The sequence below is a fragment of the Nothoprocta perdicaria genome, unplaced genomic scaffold (genome assembly GCF_003342845.1).
Source record: "Nothoprocta perdicaria isolate Ctin4 unplaced genomic scaffold, notPer1 scaffold_95, whole genome shotgun sequence".
In the NCBI taxonomy this organism is placed as follows: Eukaryota; Metazoa; Chordata; class Aves; order Tinamiformes; family Tinamidae; genus Nothoprocta; species Nothoprocta perdicaria.
The window spans coordinates 1,996,133-2,017,836 of NW_020456254.1; the positions used below are offsets into that span (position 1 = coordinate 1,996,133).

A 21,704-nucleotide genomic window follows, 5' to 3' on the forward strand; every position below is an offset into this window, starting at 1 on the left:
AAGACTCACTCTCTGCTCTTATGGCAGGCCAAGTTTGCAAAGCTCAGAGTTGCAACCTCTGCATGAAATAACAAGTAATGTGAAAGAAAATAGCCAAAGTCCACTGGCCCTTCATCTATAACCTGTAAACAAGGGATTACGGAAGCTGACAATGCTGGTTTCAAAATTGTAAAAGCTCCAAGTTACAAAATAATTATTCGTACAAAAAAGCCATGTAAATTGAATGGTGCTGCATAAACAGTTCTGATGGGATGAGCAGAGGTAACTCACTAGCACCGTGCATGGCCCTACTTCACTGATGAAAAATCACTTTCCTTCTGTCATTGTACCCTATAAATACACAGATGCTCTGCAATGTATTTCACTAACTCAGAGAAAGAAATCTGAGCAATTCTGCAGTCTAGAGATGTAAGATTCAATACAGAATCCACAGCACTCAGTAATTCAGCAAACATATCACTATAAAGAAAATTCTAACTCCCTACTACCATGTATAATGGGCATTGCAGCCTCAGGATATATCTCCCACTGCAGAACTGGTGACCCTGGCGCTCAGGGTTTGGGGATTATGGTTTAATCCAGCTTCCTGGGATTCAGTTTCCTGCAGTGCAGAAGTCTTTAAATTAATATGTATGCTCTACCTGCTGCTCTGTCTTTATTATACTAGGAAATTTGCAGCATCTTGCCTGAATGATGGTGCATCATAGCTCTGACTTCTACTTAAAAAAATGAACCTTCACCTGGCTTCTTATACCATGCCTAGTCATACCTATAATTAACCACGAGAGCAACTCACCACACCTGAATACCTAAGTATATTATCAGAGGATGACAGGCACACCATCATAAATTTATCCAGACATACTTTTGAAATTAATTTTGCAGGTGGAAAGCTGTTTCAAAAGGAAAGCAGGTAAAACATCACTTTAAAAATATATATAATAAAATCAGTGAAAATAAATAACCAGCTATTATACTGTATAGTAGTTTATTTTTAATGCAAAAACTCTTTATGCCATTAACTATCAGTAGCTTACTAACAACAAGACATTGATCTCATAATGTGCTGCTTTCCAGATTGAGTATTTTTAAAATAAAACTGCTGCAGAAATGTAATGGAAGAGGCTGTTGGCCTAGCTGTCAATTATCAATGTGGGAAGCCAAGAGACTATTAATTCTCACTCTTTGATGTCTCAAGCCCTAGATGGTCCTGCCATTAGAAAAGCTTCATCTGGAAAAATTAGTTGCATTAGCAGATCCCACAATCCTTCCCAACCTATTAGCACAGAACCTCCAGAAAATATGTTTGTTTTTTTCTCCAAGTATGTCTTGATTTCACAGTCCCACACTTGTACTTTTGAATTTTTTTTTTTAATTCTTGAGAAAGAAAAAAGAACTCAAACAGAAACACCCCAAAATAATCACGTATGGCAGAATTTACAAAACCAATGCCATTTCAATCTGGGCATCATCCACCCTCAGCTGCAATTGGCCCAGTTAGACAACGATGAGTGAAGATCTGGAAAATGGTAAATGATATTTTATTACAGAAATTGATGTTTTCAGTAGCCTTATCAAGGAGCAGCTAATGCAGAAACAGAAGCTGTTGTTGTATTTTGAAAATACTGAAATAGGACCAAAAAAGGGTTTCAGTTCTGCTTTCTTTTTTTTTTTTTTTTTGTAGGAAAATCTGTTTAGTGCACAATTTGGCTTTTCAGAAATCTGTCTCTAAAGCATTTGCACAAATTTGCAAAAAATACAAAGTTTAACTACATTTACTATAACAGTTTTTATCCAAAACAATATTAACTACTCTGAATTATACAAGTATCAAAACAAAATCAACATGAAACTCGGGATATTGCCTAACTTTAAATCATCATTATTAAGAAAATTCTATTATGGGATACGGAGTCCCTACAAAACAAAAGCCATATAACCAGCTATATCTTGTCTCTATTTAAAGACAAGTGATGAATTACAAAACAACAGAAATTTTAAGATCATTGGAATTTACGCAGGGCTAAGAACTGAACTTGCTTCCAATGAAGGTAAGTTCATATCATAAGATGTCAGGAAAGGGCCTGCAAGAACAGCCTGTCAATCCAAAGTTCAAGATAAAACCTGGATCTCTTCTAGCATGAGCTGCACAAAAAAAAAAAAAAAAAAAAAAAAAAAGGCAAAATAGCACAGCAGCATTAGAAATTGCCTGAGCACCTGCTATTCAACAAGGAGACAAGGGACAGAATTTGAGAGCTGATTACTTGATGTTGCTACAGGGATAACTGATGAGCACTCAGTGGATTTCAGCAAAATAATTAAAACATTGCAAGATTACAGGCCAGGGCAACCCGTAGCAAAGTTCATTTTTTTCAGTAACCCCGCTTGAGAATTGAAATTGTTTTTTTTCCAGGTTCTACTCAATCTGTACGATGCTACTAAAGCTGCACCAGAAGGTACTTACACTTAAAGTACAACTAAGCTCTGCCGAATGCCTCTCCACAGGGCCCGAAACATGACAGTGTTGCATTGAACAAAGTGGAAAGGAGAAAATTCATGTGACCAACCGAAATAGCAAGGGCAGCTGACCCAGGACCTCCTCGTCAGTGCAGAGCTGAGCAATACGGTCAGTGAAATCTCCAATATGATTCACTTCATCCTACAGTGGTCTAAAATTACACGGATGAATCACGCTCCGAAAGTGCCGGTTCCTCTCCTGATTATAAAGAGAGCCCAGTGGAGGTAGATTGTAGATCTACAGCTGCAGATGTCAGGGCTGAGTGAGACGACTCCATCCACGCAGCCAAAACACCCATTTTCAACGCAGCTACAGCGGCATCCGGCCAGGATGGCAAAGGGCTTGAAGAATTTCTTGGGAACCCATTCGTCAAGATTTGGAGGGTGGGAAGGGCTAAAATTGTTGCAAATTTTAMAAAAAAAAAAAAAAAAAAAAAAAAATTATTTGAGTGCCAAAACGGACTCTGGAGGGTAAATCTGAACCTACTCTCAAGAGAGTTGCTAAGAGTAAGTTCTAGAATGAAGTGCTCCCTCTGCACAACATGTGCAGGGATCTAGGACTCGAATCACTAGTCTCCTCCACGTGGGTCAAGCCAAGTGGCATAAGGAACGAGACCTGCTTGTTTAAAAGGAGAGAACACATTTGTGAGAGTTAGCTACTAGCCTGAGAGTTAAGTGTCATCTCTTTGCAAAGTCTAGGGGAGAAAAGTGAGTCACCCACCAGGAACCTGGAAGAAGGAAAAGAGCAGAGCTGCAGAAGGAGCAGGACGGAGGCACAGGCCAGCAGAAAAAAGGGTAAGGTCGCATGCGAGAAACAGCAGAGATACTTTGCACATGTTGCTCAGTTATCCTTCACTAGGGAGAAAGCCAGTGAGTGGGGTGGCTACACATTTTTGAACAACTGTTTTTAATGTTCATATACACTTTTATGCTTATACTGCGAGAAAGAATGGAGATGTGTGTTTAAGTTCATCCAGTATCATGTCAGTTAATGCCAATTAATGCTTTACAGTCAGTGCTTGGCTGAACCTTTGGAGCACGGTAAGTTTTCTAGTGCAATATAGAAAGGAGATCTGTTTTTTTGAGGGTTTTTTTTTTTAATTTTTTTCCCCCTAAAACTGATGAATGCAGTAGTGAAGATGAAACCATCCAATTATTCAAAAGATTTCAGCCATACAGGTAAGTGACCAATACCAATTTTATCTAAGATCTTACTGAAATGTGAAGTGGGATTTCTTTTATACTAAGTGCTGAATTTGAGCACTTAATTAGACTGTCAAATCTAGGAGGAGCAGAAGTAGATTAAACTTTGGATACGTTCACGCAGCGATCAGACCCCGCAGTGCAAAGGAAAGATAAGATGATCATAACTAATCTAAGTTTTAATTAAAATTCAAAAGCAGACAGGGGTTTTTTTTGCTGCCCACAAGGGGGAAAAGCTCTGTTCCACCCACTGGGGTTCAGATATAGTTTTCTTAATTCTGAAGAATTAAGAAAGAATCTGGTACACAGTTTTTCTAAAGTTATTCTCAGCCTGAGGAAAAACCTCCCACTTTAAGTAACTCATGGACACAATCTGTTTTTATTTATTTACTGGTGTAATTGCCTCATACATTATTAAGATAATGCTAAGACATTTTCATTGCTGAGGACCATTTTCCTAAACTTTCAATGAGTGTATCATTTTAGGAATGTTCACTTTCCTCCTCTCAAGCCTGCAATGATGAATGAATTATTTTACTGGAAGGAAAAGGAAGAATACCTTACCCCTGTTCCTCAGACATATATGCAAACATGCACCAATGCTCAATATTGCAGAAATTTTCAAGTGAATACTAGTGCTGATGACAGAGATAAAACTCAAAACATATGATAATGCATTTTCCTTCTCATGTAGAGCTATTTAATTTATTCATGATGATTTCATTATGTGTAAGTTTACCCCTTCTTCTCTTTACAAATTGTTTCCAGTTCATTTCTGACTCCATAAATACATTCATTATTCCTAAGTATTTTACAGAGTGTTTATATGAACAATGTCAAACTTAATGACTCTTTTTGTCTTTATTTCTTTTTTTCCACTGTGAGTGATTGTCCAGTCATATAAAAATTACATTGGCACATACTTTAAGCACATGTTGCTGCCTCATTGAAGCTACCATATGTAGAAGCTCCTCCCGGAATTAGGATAAAGAGATAATAATCTTATGAGGTTATAAATTAATGAATGAAGCCTATCATATATTGTTGAAGACTGTTTAAGCTCCTTAAAGAGAGATGAAAAAAAAGATTCAGAAAGGCCTCACAGGGCAATTCACAAGCTCGGGTCTCTTGTGTTTAATAGATGATGCTATGACCTGTTGATTCTACAGCAATATAAGGACTTCCTCCAGATGGTGGGCCTCAATAGTGTCCTTGCAACTAAGATTTCAGGTGGCAGAAAAAGTAGCAGATAAGAAAAGGTAAAGTCTTGTTTCAGAATTACATCTTGCATAAATAGTTATAGTGTCGTTCAAATGGGAAAGCAGGGTTTTGAGAGCAGAACTATCTCATGAAGATTTACAAATCAGAAACGGTATGTGGCTGAACAAAACGACTGTCTGACATTTTGATCATGCACAGTTTTAATTTGTGTATTTTGCTTTCCTATATTTTTATTTTGTTTTGAAAGTATTTATTTTACCTTGTTTTGCAGTTTGGGTTAGCATCAGATTTCCACTAATGAAACCTAGTAACTAGGATCTGAATGAAAAGCTTCATGTTTGATGCTATCTATCTGGAGCGTCAGGAAATAAAATGTATTATCAGAAGTGAACATATCTCTGTGTTACAGTCTATCTGGAGAGACCAGAAACTCATCAAGCTATTTAAAGAAGCTGAGCTAGAGTGCTAAAACGTTTTCACTTGCCTACTCTCCTAATAGGAAATAAGGGGGGAAGGGAGATAAAACAGCATCTGTTTTAAATGAATAAGCCACTCTCAAAACATCTGGAACATCTGCACTATGAAGAAAGGCTGGGAGAACTGGGCCTGGAGAAGGCTGAGGGGGGGGATCTGATCAGTGTCTATAAACACCTCAAGGGAGGCAGTGGAGCGGCCTTTTTTCAGTGGCGGCCTCTGACAGAACTAGAGGAAACGGCCACAAACTGAAGCACCAAAAGTTCCGCAGGAATTTAAAGAAACATTTCTTGACAGTGAGGGTGACAGAGCCCTGGAACAGGCTGCCCAGAGAGGCTGTGGAGTCTCCTTCTCTGGAGATCTTCCAAACCCACTTGGACGCAGCCCTGTGCCAAATGCTCAAGGTGACCCTGCGTGAGCAGGGGAGTTGGACTAGATGACCTCTGAGGTCCCTTCCAACCTTAATGATTCTATGATTCTATGATCATATGATACTGTGACCATTTTCATGTTGTGCAATTGGATTTGTGTAGAAATACAAATGGGCACTGTCTAGGACGTTCTTCATGTTGATTTACACCCCAGCTAAAACAGACCTTTGTTCACCACGGCGGTTTCTTAACATTCAAGGGTATCAGGAAAATTCTAAGGACTTACCTATTACAGGCACTTATAACACTATGAGGAAAAGAAACACAACTAGGCAAAACTTTTTAAATTTAAAAAAACACTTTTCAAGTTTTTTCGAGTTCAAAGTTAAAAAACTGTTTAAGCAAAAATAATGGAATAAATTAATTGGCCAAGATCAATTTTTATGTGTCCATATTTGTTACATTTTAGTTTTTGCCATCAGTAACATTATGCAGTGTGATGGGTCTATAAGGGTATGTCATGCTCTGAGGACCAGGCATGGGGCACACTGATTCCAACCTATTGCTACTGCTCAGTTGGCTGCAATCAGATGGACAGAAAATCTACAGACCTTCTCTTTTCACACAAATGTCTTTTTACATAAAAGCATTCTGAGCTCCTTCACATGTTTCTAGTGTAATCATGGTTACTTTGAGTCCCACCTGGCCTTGTCTGGGGTCATCCTCTCCTTGCAGTTTTCTGCAGTACCTGCGGTTCCTCTCCATCTGTCCTAAGCAGACTTTCTGGGCTGCCAGCAGGGTAAAACACAGGCTAGCAGGTCCAGCTCCAAAACAGAGGGTAAAAATTAGCTGATAGATGTATGTGAGAGCCAGATGCGTCTAAAAAATGGTAACATTTGACTTCACTGCAGTAGTGATATCCTTTCTCTTCTTCAGATAGGATTATCATGAATTTTATTATACACAAAATTCACAAGTTTGGTCAAATACTGTTGAAACTTGGCAAAGGGGAAAAACTACTAGAAAGAAGGGTAACATATGGACAGATTCTGCTTCCATCCTTACCAGCAGTTTTTTCAGACAAAGAAAAGAAGAAATAAAGGCTAAGGAGCATCTAAAGTGCCTTAACATATCTTTCTAGGAAAATATCAAACAACTGGAAGATGCTCAGGCAGGAATTTTGTCTCTTCAGAAAAGCTAGGGGAGCTATAAAAAAAAAATGAAAGGAACAAAAGATAACTTTTAAAAATACTGCAGAATCAGCAGCCCTACATTTTATTTCTGAGTCAGAGGTTCTGCACTGTGAAGTAGCCTACAGTAAAAAAAAAAAAAGGAAAGGGAAATTAATTATCTGACCAGGCTACAGAAATCTGAAAGATACTGCACTCCAAAAAACTCCCACAAAGCCCAAAGTGAAAAAAAGAAATAGCTGAATAGCTATCAACTATCTATGGCAAGTCAAACAGGAGGAACATTCAAAGACTTCCTAAAGATTGGCAACACTTTAGTGAAATATTCACTGGAAGGTCTGTCAAATCCCTAATTAGAAACCAGACAGCAACAGGAATAAAAGACTCAAACTGGAGAAAAGACAGTTACACAATTTCAACACTCTGCTAGGCTCCAAAAGAGAAATAGAGCAATGGAGAACTGCTGGGGAAAGGAGGGCACTATGATCAAGAGCTGTGCTTGTCTAAACATGATCCTATATATATGTGTATGGACTGAACATATGGAGAAACTTCTAAACTGCAATGAGTGTGCTAAGAACCAGCATGAAAGACAGCAAAAGTGGAACAAAATCAGGGATTTGATAGCACCCAGCCTTTGCAGAGAACAGCTACATTTGTCAGAGAAAAAAAGAAAAATGATATATATGTTTTCTGTGTAGAAAAGGGAACAAAATCCATTGTGAGAATTTGTTCTGATGACTAGAAACAAGGCAAAGCTAAAGTCATAACATAGTGTACTGTGGGAGTACACCATTTACCTATTAGGTTTTGTATAAGACTAAAAGCACCGTTTTGAAAAGGCAAGACTAAATGTTTCAGAATTTAGAGTATCTATTATAAAGCTAAAAATATGCCAAACACTTGGTCTCATCAAAAGGGCTGATTTCATAAAAGTATGTGAGGCCATGTAGACAGAGATAAAAGCTGTAGAGGAAAAAAATGAAATTAATATAGAAATAGAAAAGAAAAATAAATTTCCCAGTAAGCAGACAAGTTCAACAAATAGTGCTTAGCAAAAAGTACTGGTAGTGCAGTGACAAGTAGCAGTCTGACACTGACTATGCAAATGTGCTATACAGAATTCTAGATTAATGGTCCAAAATGGCATAATTAGTTTGGATATGCTAGGTTGTTATTCACAATTTCCAAAAGTAGCATTACAGCTGCTAAAGAAGGAATCTCCTGCTTGAATTGATATTTGCTGACATTCCAAATGTGGTAAGAGCTGATAATGAACTCCAGTTTGATTGTTGTGATTTTAAGCGTTTTTCAAAACATATTAGGTACCCGCATCACTTGGAGTCCAGCCTATTTACAGTCCAATAGTCTTGGGGAAGGTGTTAATTCTTTAAAATATGATATAAGGGATGAAGTTCAGATCTGCATGTGGCACCATTAATAGGGCAACATGTTAATGAATAACCTGAATATGAAATATGAGACTGTTCATATTTCTATTCAGTTGTTGTTCAGTCTGACACTGAGAACAAGGCCATCCAGAGAAAGCCTGTAGAGCTCATTCAGTGAAGTCCTACAGGAGCAAGACAAGACATCTTTACCGTCTTCAACAGAAGGAGGAAGCAGAGACAGACTCCAGGTTTCAAAGATCAGGAGGAACCAGCACAGAGCTTCAAGGCAATGACTAAACATCAATGCAGAGACTTTAAACCCCATGAAGTGCCCTAGAGATCTTCTGAACAAAGGAGGCAGCCCAGAAACTGACTGACAGCCTTTGATATTTGCATTTTATTATCACTAATTCCTGTTTCCTTCAGGAGAAAAGTTGCAAAGCTAGCTGGGACACAAAGACCAATATGTTCTGATCCTAGGCAGCAACTGTCAGCTGATTGACAGAAACATGACAAGAAGGAGACATGCAGACCTTTGCCACTCTCTATCAAACATATTAGTTAATGCATCACATTATCAAAAACACAAGTGGAAATTCTGATTGATAATTCTTTTTAAGCTAAAGGGATATGATGCTTTGGGGTTGGCATACATAGCACGCAAAAAAGCAACGTCCAAATTATGCAGAATCACAAGGCTTCCTACAACAGTGCCATTGTCTTTGATGCAGGTGAAAATAAATATACAAAAGAAAGTTTTCTTCTGTACTCTCTGGTTTGTTTCCCAGAATGCACATTTTGTGTTTTGTACTGTTCCTATAATCAATTTTTGTAACGTCAATACATTCTTCATAAAACCCTAGTTTCCAAAAGAACATTTCTACAGATGTCTTATATAGCAAAGAGTAAGTCAATGACTTACTTATCAGAGTATAGGCTTACCAGTCTATACCAGTGAGCAGGTAGGCATACCTTTTTTTGTTGTTGTTCTGTACTGTGCGAATAAGTGAAATAACGTGAGGGATCTCAAAGTGTTTTCTAAGTGTGTTGGTTTTGCTACTTCTAAAATGGAAGGTTTTGCATTCTTTTAAACTCATTCTTAGTTTTCTCAACTTTTATCTAGATTTTTTGAAGGCAAAAAAATAGCAGAGGCACTTTACCACTTAGCCAAGGCAGGAATTCTTTGTAACTGTTTCAGTGTGCTATTTTCCATTGAACCAAAACTTTCAGGTAGTGCCCCAGTGACACCAGGAGGAGGAGAGTGCATTGGTCCCAAAAGAGTTTCTCTAGTATTGCATGTGATGGGGGTTATGCTTCAATTCCTGAACACCTACAGGAAGAGCTGGCTTTGTAAACTGATGTCTGGAGCAAGCAGATGCCTGGGAAATCTGATATAAATGTGTCTGTTCAAGTAAACTTGTTTACATTTCTTTATATCAATATTTGAATTTAAAAAATATACTCCATATTTCCTACCTCCATTGATTTCAGCTTTCAATATACCATTGCAAAAATGTACTAGTAATCTTGCATATATGTGCAAGAGTTGTTGCATTCCTTTATAAAGTCTATTTGACAACTTAAAAAAGTTCCCTATCAAGTTCGTTACCTTCACCAGAGTACTAAGTGATGCTTCTTGATAATTTTCCCTGAAAAATCAGTATTGATTGAAGTATTTTGCAACTCTTAATTGACGAGCTGCATGTGACAAGCTACCTCCGTTTCAGTTTTTGAGTTAACTCATTGGAAAACTGATTTTTATAGTTTATTAATATAAAATTGTTGTAGAAGTATATAACTACTTCTAGCACAGCAATATTAATATTGCTACTCAAATGCTCAACTGGTTAAAAAGTCTTTTAGCACTGTTTGCTTTTCTCTTGCCAAGAACGCTCTGGGTTGCAATGTTTTTTTGTCTATTTTAGCAGCCTATCAGTCTCTCAAGAATATATTACTGACTTGCACTAAATTAATTATAAAATATATCCTTTTTGGTTCCCCTAATAAGATTTTTGCTATTTGGATATTTTAAACAGGTCTTGATACCAAATATTTTGTAGAAGAACTTGCTTCTTTTGAAAGCAGAGTGCTGAGCAAGAAGGTGCTGTAGCAAAAGGTAAGCAGTGACAAGCACACTTGGGAAATCTATTATTGGCTCTGGCTTACAGAAACAAAACAAAAACATTAATCTAATTTGTTTTCAAATGGTCATGCTGCATGATTCCTGCAGTAAAGGGAGTATAGGACTGGAACTGCAATTTAATTAAAATTTAAATGAAACAGAAGACAGAAACTATGCTCTTTATTTTTAGTCTCATATGCTTTGTTTATGTAGATGGAGTCCTGCAGAACCACGCTAGCAGCAGCATGTTCATACAACAAAAATGTGACGTAGCTGAGGGAAACCCTTTGCCACTAAGCACAAAAAGCTGAGCAAGTGAAATCTTCTAGGACACAAACGTAATTCCCTCTCAGGGTGAAAAAAAAGCAGTTTGGGAGATACTACTGTCCTCTTTTGTTATTGCTTATACTGAGATTTCAAATAATATTTTTGCCCTGGCATTTGAACGATAGTGTGCAATCATTAGTGCTTATCGCTCACTTTCCATACTTTCCCTCTTCCCAAGAATCTTAGTGCTGTGATCCGTTTGCCTTTTCATACTGCATTTTGTTTTTAATACCCTTCCATATTTAATAGCATTTCAGTACCTAGGCATTTTGAATGTCTGAAGTCAAGCAAGGAAAGCATATGGGTGATTCATTATACCTGGTATATTATCTGCAGAATCCTTTCTAGGCTGGACAAGGGAGATGCTGAAGACTGACTGTATGGATAAGTACTTCCAGTTCCCTCTGGCACTACTCAATTATCCTCCTACGGTACTATTTCTTTCATTTCCCCTTTCCAATGTTTTACTCCCACCTAAACATCATCTTTTGGGTTGTTTTGTTTACCAGAGAATGAGAAATGTTTTATCTTCTCCTAAATTAAAAATTATAAAGGAATCAATTGCAGAAAGTGACTCATCATGATTGCCTATGTTTCAGCTCTGCTGAGAAGAACTTTTCCTTATATTCACATACATAAAATGATATCTTCAGAAAATCTTCATGAAAGGTATTTTGAAAGATTTCATAGAATCAAGGACAGTATGACTATAAACAAGTGTATTTGAATGCTAACAGATTATTTCTTTGTAAGGAACTATCCAATATTCCTAGGCATTCATTTCTATCATCAATCCACTAGTAGATAGTGCAAAAAAAGAATGTGTAAAGAAGACATAAAAACTGTATCATTATGAAACCTGAATTCAATTTTACACAAAGTTCTTTATTAAAGAGATTATGATCAAGTGTGTCACTCATCTAAGCTACTGTCATACGCCTCGCTATTGTAGCAAACATTTTGAGCTGGCAGAATCACAAATGTTATTTGCTATTCATGCCGTATTGTCCTTTGTGCTGTAAAGGACCTGACCATACAGTCTTCCATCGGGCTTGATTTGGATACATGCATCACTTAGAAGTGATCAACAATTATGGTGAAAAAGAAGATGTAAATTCTAAGTTTTTTTACGATTTTTTTATTATTCTATACGAACAGAATAAGAGGATTAGTAATTGTGCAAGAAGACACCAGAAAGGGAAGAAGAAAAGAAAAAAATAGGACATATCAGAAAAGTAAAAAAAAATTACATAAAGTCACTGAAGTTAATAACCTACAAAATATCTAGCCCTTAACTGGATAAAAATAGAAATTAAAATTAATTTCTAATTAATTTTAATCTTTTAAAATTAAAAATTAATGTTCATTATTATTAATAATGAATTATTTAAAATTAATTGCTATTTATTAAAATAAAGATAGATTGATTAATAAAAATAGAAAAGTATTTTATGTATAAACAAGTATATATATAATAAATATACATATATAGAAATATATAAAATTGTAATATGATATAGACATTATTAAAAGTTTTTCTAATCTCGAGACTAAGCCTAACTGACCCACTATATCATCTCAGAAGAATTTGCTGTGATCTGTAAAAAACAGAGAGCCAAGATACCGACGCTATCATTTTCAGGGAGGATGTGCACCATCAAGTGGAGCTAGCCTTTCTGAAAGGACAAGAAGAACTGAGTATTACACAAATGAAGGAAATAAGACCTCTGGGAAAAAAAAAAAAAAGTGAAGACCTTTCTTGTGGTTAGCTGAACTATTTATGTGGACCTGACAATGTCTTGCTTATCTATCTATATTGCAGGAATGGTCGTGATGTTTTGCACCCAATATTTGCAGGAGAGCAGCATGACCATCACAACCATCATCTATGCTCTATGGGCTAGTTTTATCATATCTGATAGCACTAGCAGACAGCAGAGTTCTCTACTTATCCTGGTGTCTATAATCCATTAATCTAGGGTTGATTCTACTGTGTCCATATTTCTGTCCTCACTAAACATTTCAGAATTTGCCAGACATATTGAGAGTAAAAAAAAAAAAAAAATGTATCTTGTCAATCATTTGAACGAGGGCATTCTATTATCTTTTACAGGTATTTTAAAGATTCTTATCACTGTGATACCCACAGGCCAAGAAAACTGCCTTCAAAAGTTTTATAGGAGTTCAAAGCATATGCGCATTTGTGTATGCACCTCCAAAGCTCATGAGTAAAGAAAGATAAAGGCAAAAAAAGCTTTCATTCTCAGTCACAATTTCAATCTCAGTGTTCCTTGTCATTCTCGATCTATGGACAAAATAAGATATAAATCCAAATTTCAATGTACAAACGCCCTTAAAGGGAGATTTATGCAACCTTATGAGATTACTGCTAAAGACCACTCTATGGAGGTAGAGGTCTTAGGAAGGGGTTGGCTGGTTGATCGAAGAGAAGCACATATTAAGGGATTATGTTAACTCAGTTAAACTGAACAAAATCATATGTAGGTTGGGAGATATAAGTAGGTAAGTATCACTTCAGATGGCACGGAGTATCCCACCAGCCTCCACATGCTCCTCCAGAACGTTGTGGGTCTTCTACAGGTCTTACGTCATACTGGACATCCCTAGGGAGGGAGTGTTATGGGCCTTTAAGTCAGCCCTGTTCAGGAAATGTAAATGCCCTTGTGAGGGCAATCTGAGACACACTCTGGGCTTCATCACTTGCACTGACTAGATCTCAGTTGCTATTATCATAACACCTATCTCACAAGTAAACACTTTCACCTACAGATCTTAGCTTTGGTGTCTCAGTGAGATGAAATCTTTTGCCCTCTCCAGATATACCTAGACATTTGACTTCACCATATTCAAATAGAGAATATTTTCTCTATTTCTCATACTCCTACTCCTACTGTGTTGCCCTGAGGAAGATAATATTTTCATAAATTTGCTTGCATAATTCAGGCTTTGGAAAATGACATGTGACAAAGAGCCTCAAGTACCATTCACATATATTCAATAAGGAGGCACTAAAGTCGAGTTTTGTCTAGAGTTTGCCTTACTTGGATGGGCTGCTGGATGCCAAATAAATTCTCAGAAAATATTTGATTCATTTGGGCCATTTGTTTCCAAATAAGTCTAAATTCCAAGTAATATGAAACTATTAGTTTGAATATGGGATTGTAACTAGAAGATATTTAGGAGCAAACACCCAAGCTGATGATGCAATTGAAAAATAAACCATTCCAACATTTTTTAGAACAATTTAAATTTAAGATTTGTTGTTCTTACGTATGTCTGCAGCTGAGACGTGTTTTGTGTGTACCTAAAAATGTTTTTCACCTTGCCATCTTTCACTTTATCCCTATTTTGATTTGTTAAGTTATACCATTGAGAACACCGTTTTAGTCTTGGAGAGAGCACAGAGACTAATTTCAGAAATTTGGATAAAAATTGTAAGGACATACCAGATGTAGTTTGAAATGAGTATTTCTTCTACTTACCTGAATTCACTAGAAAGTTAAAACTGTTCCTAGCTAAGTGCAAGTTGTATGTGTTTTATGCACATGCACCCTGAAACATTCTGCGGTGCAAAAAAATACATGGTAAATTATTTTTATTTACTGCTCATTTATTTATATGACATTAACTTTCACAGATCCTAAAATTTAGCTGTGTAAAGAGCACCAATCACAGGCATTGACTGTGTAAGAAGGAAACATCTCTCCGAACTTGCTTCACCAAGCCCTTTTTGCATATTCAGATCGTCAGGAGGTATCCTACTTGCTTAAGGATGGCATTTCCTGAAAATTTGGAAGATGTCACCTCAGAAGGAGCACAAAATAGCTCTATTGCCCAATGCCCCCCACCTTCGCACCACTAACCAGTTTCTAGCACCATTTTTACTGTACCTCTGTGTGAGAGCTTCTCTAGGATGATCCTTAAGCGCTGAAGAACAAGGGGTGAAATGTCGTATTTATATATGTCTCTTACTGGCACCCGCTGACATCTCCCAAATATCCCATCTGCAGAAGAGAGAAAAGGCAAAACACACATTTCATTTTCTGAGAGGAACAAACATATGATGAGATGCGCATTTGAAATGTATCCTAATTATTTACTACGGGAACCTTTTAAAACACACTCTAAAAAGTTATCAAAGGCCTACTGAAGTCAGGAGGCAGGCTATTTTCTATCAAAATGAATACTGGAGGAATATTAGTTGGGAGAAGATCCTATTGTAAAAGTTATGAGCCAAGTTTATTTTATAAAGTAATTTCAGACTTCTGGCTTTGAGCCTTTTGATGTAAGCCGCCTTTGCTGACAATTCCGCAAGAAAAGAAATTAATGTTCAGAGCTGACTATGTTGCAGATGAAAAGCCCAGCATCCAGAAATATAAATATTAATTTGCAGAAACTATGAGGATTTGCTGAAATATTTGTAATGCAGGCGCTGCGTGCCAGGCATTGGTAAGAGCGGGGAATGGCGAGCGAGGGCTCCTTTCGAGCGGCACCCGCTAATGAAGGCAATAAAGGAGAGCTGCTTGCCGAACAATGCGATATTAATGTGCCCTAATTTATTTAGCTCCCTTCCATTTGTCTAAAATGACAGACTCTTCTCATCAACATCTTTTCAAATCACACCTTCTAATTAATTTAGCTTATTAGTCTTTATTTAGAGAATTGTTCATTTTGAGACAAGCTTCCTGTGCGTGTGTGGATGGAATGGGGAGTTCAAACATTCAAATTACCTTTCTCTCTTTCATACAAAGGGCTAATTCAGAGCCTAGGTGCTTCATGTTCAATCTGACCATCTGCAGTGCTGGGCCTCTGGGAAAGCAAGTGGCTTCATTTTTTTGTTCCAAACAGTTCTGCTCTATACAGTGATCCAAAGGAAGCAATTTAAATGCAACAAGTTTAATTAGCAAAATATTCTACTATGGTACTGGTTTTAACATAGTAATTACTCCTGCTCTGATATTACCTCTGTGCTTAAAAAGGAGAGTTACATCAGATTAGCAGTAAAGCAAAAAAAAGCCAAAAAAACATTAAGTATTAATTTGCAAATGTCCATTACTTTCTGAGCTACTTCACAGAGCTGAAAGACTGCAAATGGAAACTGCTGGCCCAGCTGTTCACCAAATGCAAATAATGGCATAAAAGAAAATAAACCAATGCAGGATGCCGGGAGAAAAAAAAAAAAGGCATTATTAGGCTTCACTGTTAATACAAATACTCCATTGAAATTAGCCAACTTTTGTTTCCTGTGCCTTTCCAGCCCTCCTGCCACTTGGGGAACTATCAAATTAAGTTAATCCAAATTAAAAATTTACCTTTACGTCTAAATTTGGAATGGAGCAGAAACTATTTTTAATTTTGAAATCATATGAAGAGATCTGGGTTTGTGATTTTGCCTTAGAATGTATAAAGCAGTTTTCCAGCAGATTAAAACATTCTGGCTAGAATATTCATCTCTATTTAAAAACCTGTTGCAGTTGGAAATAAGCAAAGCATTTAAATACCAGTCTTCTGTCAATGGATGGAGAACAGGAATAAATAATGTCCTGGTTTTAGAAAGGAACAGAAGAACATTTTAGTGCTTCATAATAGAGCCGTTCAAAATGAATCTAGACTTGAACTAACTGGCTCTATTTTGAAATACAATCATTACCACCTATGTATAATTAGGACAGACTCTATTTTTATACAGATAATTAATAGTCCATGATTTTTTAAAATAATGTATCTTGAAGATAATTCTTATTTTATTTTAGAGTCCAGAAAAAATTCATACTGAATCTTAAACTTTTTCACATTGCTTCAAATATCTTTTAAGGACATCTCAGTGGACATACAAACTTATTTCACCCACAAACACTAAAACAGCCCTATCTCCCTTTTTCTACAAGGGCAACCTTTAGCATCCTGCCTATGGACACAGGAAAAACTCTTTAAATTCCAAAACTGGTGCTTAACATGTGAATGCGAGCTGAGGTACACAACCTACCTGAAAAAACAGGGATTGCTTAGGGAGAAACTGCACATTATTTTCGCTTTGACACTTGAAATACAGGCTGAGACCCTTTGCAAGAGGTGCAGTCACAAACAGCATTTCTGCTCGAAGAGGTGGGAGCGATCTGGGAAGGAGCCCCAGGAGCTGCTGGTAAAGAGCAGTTCAAGACTACAGAGGGTCTTTATAGGAGAGCTGTTCAAATAGTAGATTTCTTAGTTCAGTTCATTTATATATGTATGCATATTTTATATATATATATAAAAATAAGAATTCTTTTTTTGTTTGGGATTTTTGTCAGGGTTTCTATGCAAGAGTAAAAACTTAAAACAAAGATGATTTCAGGTTGACTCAAGCATTTAATTTTCAGGTTACTTTTTAATTAAACTTTTTTAAAATTAGGTAATTTGGACCAAAAAAAAAAAAAAAAAAAAAAAAGGCGGGAGAGGGGATCCATTTTGCCACAAAATGTTTTTAAAATTCCCCCTTTTCTCAAAAAAACAGTGTTTAAAATCTGCCTGGCTTGGTCTATGATGCCCAGGTAAAAGCTCTGTGCCTTTTCTGGGTGTCTATATGAGAGGTCCCATTGCAGAGCACCGTGGCATGAGTGCTGGGTGCACTGGTGGCAGATCACCCCAAAGAGCATCCCCCTGCCCTGTGACACCTCCTGCGAGCAGATCAGGGCACATTACCCATCAGGAGTTAGTCAGAGTTAGAACATAGCTATATTTTACAGAAAGCATCATATGGTGGAGGAAGCTCAATGCAAGAACGATGGTGTAATATGAGCTACCAAAGGGAGGGCACTGCAGCCTCATAGCTGCGCAGGGCTGCTCCTGCTGCACCCTAATTAAAATCATATTCTGAGGAGGGATGTGCCATCCCAAAGACATCTGCTCTTTACACACCTCCAAAATGAAGGAAGGTCGAGACAACCGATCAATATACACATCTGGTTGCTGTTAAAGGGTATCACTTTCTTCGTTACCACATAGTATCAGAGATTTCCACAGCAAAATCTTATAAATTATACTTAGACCTGGAAACATCTGTGTTAACAGAATAGTAATGTTGACTTTTAGATGACTTCTATGCTTGCTTCCAAAGGAGAGACTAAACCAGAAAAATAATATACCCAAAGAGAAGGTAAGACAATCTTGGCTAATGTATTTAGTGCTTGAGAAGGATTCAAATTCTTAAGAGCCACTGTTTAAGATTGAATTTTGACAAATATGTATTAGCAAGTTAGACGCTAAGATTAAAAAAACATATTCAAGCTAATCCAGGTGTCCAGCAAGATCTCTAATAATGGCAGATGAACTTCTTTTATTAGCCATGACACCCTGGGGCAAGCTGTGCCTATTTACACTGTGTATTTATCAATTCCTATTAAAAAAAATACAGCTGCTGTATTAACCAGTGAGCAAACCAAAAGAGAAGTTCTGGAAGGAGTATTTTTGAGGCAGGGTCAGAAGAAAGTGGAAAATTCCCATTTTAATTTATTATTATTAGCCTGTTTGTGATGAATGGGTGGATATTTATGACATAATTACCTACTGAGGAAAGAAACACAAAGTTGCATTCACAACTAATGTATAGATATTGAATTTCTCAAAGGAACAGCCAGAAAAATAGCCTGAAATAGAGTTCTGAAAAGCTTATTGTGTCAACATGTTTCAGTCACAATAAGCAAAACAGCCATCACATGTTTTACTAAAGATACTAAAAAACCTTTGGAAATATATGCCTTGAAGGCAAGACTATTTGTGCAGAGCTGATTCATTCAATTAATTTTAAATAGGATCTCCTAAAAAACAAACAAAAACAGGGTACAATAGACCTTTCTTGGATAGACAGAGGCAAAAAAGTTTGGCTTGTCTTCTGTGAATTAGAGTTAGATGTGGCAGGTTTGAGTCATAGTAGCAAAAGAAGATCAAGGTCTTGTTGGGTGTGTTTTGTTACTGGGCAAAGCTGTGAGCACAAGTGGAAGCACTGGAGCTTGTCTGCAAACCAACCACAGCCTCATAGATGGGAATTAAAAGATTGCATTTTGCATAACTATTTAGATCTACATACAGTAGAAGTTGCATATGGTGCTGACAAGTGACCTTTGTTGAAAGCAAAGGCTTTCAAGTGCCCATTTCTTCAGCTTTTCAACCATCACGTAGCTGTCTACAAGGAGTCATCTGGCAGACCGTGGCAGTACTTGCATGCATAGGTTGACCAGCATTGGGCTTTCTTGGTCCTAATTCTCTGACAACTGTTAAAAAAATGTAGAGTGGAGCTTTGCATAAGATGCAAAGGTCTGCCTCATACTGTAGATATTGTGATTTGCTCCTGTGGCACAACACAAACATGAAAATCCACAGAGCCACCAACATGTTGAATTGGGCCTGTTGTCACCATTGACCATCACTGCTCCTGCAGTTGATCAGAGAACTTGTTCTCATGCCCTGCCAGTTTCAAATAAACATCATTTCTCTGTAAATTAACCTTCTGCAAAAAAAAAAAAAAAAGGGCTGTTTGTTCTCACTGAATATAGACTTTGTTCTCTTTGCCCCAGCTTATTGTTTTGAGGTGTCGTAAGGTCCAAGAGTTGTCCAGTACTAATAGGGAGACCAAGACTCAATGCCTTATGATCCAGGTGGGAACCTAACATGCCTGCTGCAAAGATTAAATCATTTTGCAGTGGGAAGTCTAACATCTGCATCCCGAAAGCCTCACGATGATGGACTTTAAGGTCAGAGATGTTAAATGTTTTAGGAAATAAGCAGGAGATTGTTAACATCTGTTACTTTTTCCTCCCTGCTTTTTCTCTCTGATAATGTGTTCATTTACAAAATACTCTTGTTAAAAGGCACCTATTGCAGTTTCGAGCACACTAAGTTGTGTGCTGGAATTCCCTTATATCAGAAGGCTTAGTCCACAAAGCTGCATTCAACATTTGCAACTAGATGGTTTTCAGCAAAAAAAAAAACCCTCATATTTTTTCACATGGAATTGATTAAAAAATCTATGTTCATAATACATTCTTGAGATTTTAAATACCCTTTAGAGCCACGGCACCCCCCATGAAGAAAGAAACAGTGGGTCCACCGCCATTATTTTGCACGCAATATTTTGAGAATCTTGCTTGCAAGGTTCCGGCCAGCAGCCGCTTCCACATCCCGCTGCCCGCGGACACATCCGCCCGCAGCCCGCGCCCGCACATCCCGGCTCCCACGAGGCCCACGCTCCCCACGCAGCGTACGGAGCGTCCCACTCCGCTTGGCTCATCTCCCTGCCGCCCTGTCAGCCTCGGCTAGTTCCATTTCGGAGCAGTAATAGTGGCATCTAGTGGACAGTGGATGCTCAGGGATCTGTCCTGGAGCAAATGCGCTCCAGCCTCTAAATTTACTGGATGCATTTGTTTTCATTTGGGATACCCACTCACGCCCTTTGCTATGCTAATGACCGCAAAAAACGCAGTTTAATGTTTAATGCAGTTATTTGAAACTAAAGATTACAAAAAAAAAAAAAAAAAAACCCATAAACCCCCCCCAATATTTTATGTTGCCAGGATATTTGTTTCTCAGGATCCATGCATTATTCAGACAGCAAGCAAGGTGCACGGTTTGCAAGGCGCCAAGGAATGTGTGCCGGCAAGTTGCTCCTGCTGTTGTGCCAGGCATAAAACACTGCAATAACGCAGGCCCTCAAACAAAAAAACATTATTGTAAATGCATGTTGTAGATTTAAAAGAAATCCTGCAGAAAATAGGAATGAAAAGAGTACTAAACCTGAAAAGTTTTTATTTATTAAAAATAAATGGTATCACAGTGTTGATATTCTTACAGATAATTCAGTAGATGCAGTCTTCCTAAACAGTTAAAAGGCAAAGGTACCTTATAAATTCCCCTAAATGTCAGACCATATAACAGTCCTCTGAAAGGGCTCTAGAAAGATATAATGCCTTTCCTCTCCCTTTTGAATGCAGATATTTAAGGCAAAATGTGTATTGCCAGTGAGTTTCCAACCCCTCAAAATGGAAGAAAGAATGAGAAAAAACAGTAGAAACAAAATATTTCTGGTCACTGAAAAAAAAAAAAAAAAACAAGACAGCTTGTTAGTGATTAAGCAAGTGCTCACGTTCAAAGATAAAAGTCCATATGCACAAGAACATTAGTCAGCTCTTGTGCAAACCCTGTGGCAGGTCTGGGATTTGCAAACTCCAGAGCCTGGAGAGCAGGCTTGGCCTGAAAACAAGTGCTGTCCTCGCTGAAACACCCTCCCTAAATTAAAACTTCTGACTCAGAGTACAAGGGGTCCAGGTTTAAATGCCCAGTGCTCTGTGATTCCGAACAAACGGATGGAGCTCAGTCCCTTGGGTGCTATGCAGGCATCCCAGGCCACACAGAGTAGCTTTTCCTCAGCAGAAAAAGACAGGAGGGATTTTAAGGAAAGGACATGGTAACTGGGAAAAGAAATCAGGTTTAAATCTTGTGCTACTAGAGCTAGGTAACTATCTGGGCTGGAAGCAGTGGTTTTCATCTCCATCTCCATCCATTAGGGCAAGAGGGGATGGTAGAGCAGTGACTTGAACCACTGTCATCTCCTCCCTGGTGACTGCTGCTGTCCCTGTGCCACGGACTCCAGCTGCTGCAGCTTTGGATCAGAGTCCAAGCCAGATTTGAGGGCACTCTTGAGAAAAAACACCCCAGAAGCTCTAATTCTGAAGGAATTTCTAAGAAAAATTATATATTCCATGTAAACTGTGTCCCTTACCTTTAAAAAGAAAAAAATTATCCCAACAGCATCTCCTTATTTTTGACAATAAGTGAAGAAAGATGCAAGCACATAGATCCTCCTCCAAGAGGAAAGATATTTGAAATTCAAGCA

The 21,704-nt window shown here is 37.7% G+C and overlaps 1 long non-coding RNA gene across 1 annotated transcript in view; it reads right to left on the minus strand.

The window, feature by feature from the left end:
* The window catches only part of LOC112959054, a 150,008-nt gene that overhangs the window by 49,227 nt on the left and 79,077 nt on the right, over positions 1-21,704 (minus strand). Inside the window, exon 2 of the long non-coding RNA XR_003251563.1 lies at positions 14,728-14,841. This is a non-coding gene — a long non-coding RNA (uncharacterized LOC112959054). The remainder of the gene's footprint in view (positions 1-14,727; positions 14,842-21,704) is intronic.